The 3408-nt window shown below is 50.9% G+C and overlaps 1 protein-coding gene across 2 annotated transcripts in view; it reads right to left on the bottom strand.

Annotated features, from left to right (window-relative positions):
- LIFR (LIF receptor subunit alpha) overlaps positions 1-2541 on the bottom strand; it is a 123086-nt gene extending 120545 nt beyond the window's left edge. The window contains exon 1 of one of the 2 annotated variants that reach the window (XM_042452507.1): positions 2419-2541. The gene's annotated coding sequence lies outside the window, so the exon portion shown is untranslated. Of the gene's footprint in view, positions 1-2214; positions 2268-2418 lie in introns of those variants that run through there. The other variant, XM_042452503.1, reaches the window with a different exon arrangement.
- Positions 2542-3408: the final 867 nt, after the last annotated feature.

Raw genomic sequence — 3408 nt, 5'->3', positions numbered from 1 at the left:
GCAGCATTCTCTGAAGATGCCAGCCACAGTTGTGGGCGAAACTTCAGGAATAAACTCTTCTAGAACATGGCAACAGGGCCTGAAAAAAACCACAGAAAAACTAACAACCGCACCTTCATTCTTTCTATTTAAAAACAACTTCTCTTCTTTCCCCTGAGCTCAACCTACATTTTTTAGAAAAGGATCGAGCTAGTACCCCCCAGTTTGAAATCAGACATGGAAGAGATTGCCAATGGGGGCCTATCATTCCCCCAGGAAGGGGGGCAGCTGCCAAAGATGCCTACGGAAAGGTTTCAGCTGTTTGACCTTTGAGACATTAGAGCAGGGAAGGGGGCACTAAAGTCAGGATCAGGCTCTCTCGTGCCTTTCCCCCAGCTGCCCAGGCCTTCTGTGGGGCGACAGACAGGGCACGGCATTTGCATCACTTTCTTTCTAGGAAATAGGCAATTGCCAGAGGGAGAGGAGGAGGGAGGAGGAGAGAGGAGGAGGCCTGAATGAAAAAGGCAGAGGTTTTTTGTTACATTCAGACTGCAGAAACCATCTGGTCTGACACCGCTTCAACTTCCAGGGCTCCAGGAGGGGAATCTGGGACTGTCAATAATAATATTTAACAAACCAAACAAAAGGGGGGAAGGAAGATGTAGGTTAGTTCAATGGTGTTTTCCTCCTCTTTGTGTACACCTTTGCCTGATGAAGAAGCCAGTGGGCTTACCAAAGATGACATGTGTATATTGTGCATTTCAGTTGGTCAATAAAGGCATCACGTTTGGGGATGTTTGTTCAATGCGCTAAACACAGTGACCCCCTGAATAATAATATACTACCTAGAACCACTAACATCATCCTTTCTTTCTTTCTTTCTCCTGCTCTGATTTCCTAAACACCTTTGCCTGATGAAGAAGCCAGTGAAGCTTTGAAAGCTTGCAATGTGGATATTGTGCATTTTGGTTGGTCAATAAAGCATCACTGTTGGTGGATATTTGTTTGAATTTGCTAATGGCCAACCACAGTTACCCTGAAGAAGAATACAACAACCATAGCATTATCACTTCCTTCCTTCCTTTTTCTTTCCTTCTTTCTCCTGTATGATTCTAACACTTTTGCCTGTGGAACTTCAAAAGCTTGTTTACGGTGTGCCTCAAGTCCTTTCTGATTTATGGAGACCCCTAAGGCCGAAACCTACATTATGGAGCTTGTTTTTGTTTTTGGCTTGTTTCTTTGGAGGGGTTTTGCCATGGCCCTCCTCTAAGGCTGAGGAGAGGTGTGATTCACCTAAGGTCACCCAGTGGGCTTCCATGGCTGGGCTGAGATCAAATCTGCTCTCTAGAGTCATACAATCCAACACTCAAAAACACGGGCTGCCTTGCAATGTGGTATTGGGCATTTGGCTTGGCCCCTGAGGCATCCGTTTTGTGGGTATTGTTTTACTTGGCTAGTGGTTTGAGGGTTGAGACTACAATTCTTGGAGGCCTGGGTTCGAATCCCTGCTGCGCCATGGAAGTCACTTGGGTCAAGTCACACTCTCTCAGCCTCGGAGGAGGGCCATGGCAAAAACCCCTCTGAAGAAAACTGTCAAGAAAACCCTAGAAGAAGTTCGCCGCCTTGGGGTCGCCAAAGGGAGAAAGCCTTCAAGGCACACACCACAAATCCCAAGTACAAAAGCATAGCGCACGAAGCGGCGGGTTCAAGAACCAAGGCCCTGGGAGCGGGGGGGGGGGGTCTAATACATCACGGGATTGATTAGGCTACCTCCACACTGGAGAAATAATCCGGTCTGACACCGTATTAGTCCATGCAATGGGAAGGAAGGAGAAGGAGGAGGGAAGGGAAGGGACGAAGGAAGGACGGAAGGAAGGAAGGAAGGAGAAGACGCCCGAGGGGGAGCGGAGAGTGCCACAAGAATTAAAGTTCCATAGCATAGACACAGTGGCAGTTAGAGCGGTATCAAAGCGGCTTATCATCTCCAGTGTGGAGGCAGCCCAACAAGTCCCACTCGGGGCTTTATTCTGCCACCACCGACTCGCTATGTATGCCTTTACTTGGATTTTGTTGTTGTGTCCTTGGCGTTAAAGCGGCATAAAAGCGGTTATGTCGCCAGTGCGGAGCAGCCTTGCTCCCCAGGAGCCACGAGGCCGAGCCTTCCTCCTCCTCCTCCCAAAGCCCCACACAGCCCCCCCCTCAGTTTTCTCTTTTTGACCCCAGCCCCCTCCTGACCTTCCTCCCCGGAAGCTTCGCCTTCCTCCTCCTTCATCCTTCTGGCCCTTTCTTGGCCTCTCTCCTCAGTCCCCTCCCCGGGGCAGGACCAGGCAGTGGCCGGGAGGAGGGCTGGTGGCCGGGAAGCAGGCGGAGCCCCCGGAGACTCCACTTCTTCCAGGAGGAGCAGCGGGCCAGGGACCCCGGGGCTGCTCCCTTCCTTCCCTTTCTTCCTTCAGCCGAGTGGCGATGGGGAGAGTCCCTCTTGTCCCAGCTGGAGACGAGGCTTCGAGGCCTGGCAGCTGGGAAGGGAACAGAGCCTTCCGAAAGAAGAGCTGAACAGGAGCCTGTGGCAAGGCAAGGATGATGGCGGGAGGAGGAGGAGGAGGAGGAGCACACGAGCGCCAGTCCGGTGCCCCCTGGCTTCCTCCCTGCCTGCCTCCCTCGCGCTATCCCGGGGGCATCAGTGGCCTCACCCCTCTCTCCCTTGACCTCCACTTCACACCGGACAGAAGCCTAGCAAGGCTGTTGTGCTCTCAGTCCTAATCCCCATATACACCGTGAATGCAGACAGGAGGAAACCCCAGGAGGAAACCAAAGCCCCCCAAAGTCCCAAGTTGTGAGTGTGTATTGGTCCACACCATGGCCCTCGATGTAAACAGGGACGGAAGGAGAATCGATCCCTTTGCTATCCTACGCCATCGCATCCCTCCGCGTTTTGCGGCTCTGGACTTTATCAGACGGGAGGAATTTCTCTAATTTCGAATAAAAAGAAAGTGGGGCCAGACACATTCACTTGAATTCACGAGTTCCATGGAATTTACATGAGTTCGAATTGCGTTTGAACTGACTTTCCATTGCTCAAAAACGCTGCCATTGCCCAAAATTGCATTGGTGTTATCATGCAATAACATGAAACCCCATGATTGCGTTTCGATTGCCATTGGATTATACTTCCAATTTCCCTTGTCTGATAACTTCCTTTGCTAGCCACAGGTTAATGTTAACATGTCTCCCTAGGAACTCTACGGTCCTCCTCCAGCGCAACTTGAACCAAAAGTTGCACTGAAGGGCCTGAAGCAGTGGTTCTCAACCTTCCCAATGCGCAACCCTTTAAGGCAGTTGCTCACATTGTGGTGACCCCCAACCATAACATTATTTTGTTGCTACCATCAGAAATATGTTTTCCATGGTTTTAGGCGACCCCTGTGAAAG

Source organism: Sceloporus undulatus, chromosome 2 (assembly GCF_019175285.1).
Source record: "Sceloporus undulatus isolate JIND9_A2432 ecotype Alabama chromosome 2, SceUnd_v1.1, whole genome shotgun sequence".
NCBI classification, from domain to species: Eukaryota; Metazoa; Chordata; class Lepidosauria; order Squamata; family Phrynosomatidae; genus Sceloporus; species Sceloporus undulatus.
Note: the sequence above shows the minus strand (reverse complement) of the source record. Positions and strands in the feature narration are given on the sequence as shown.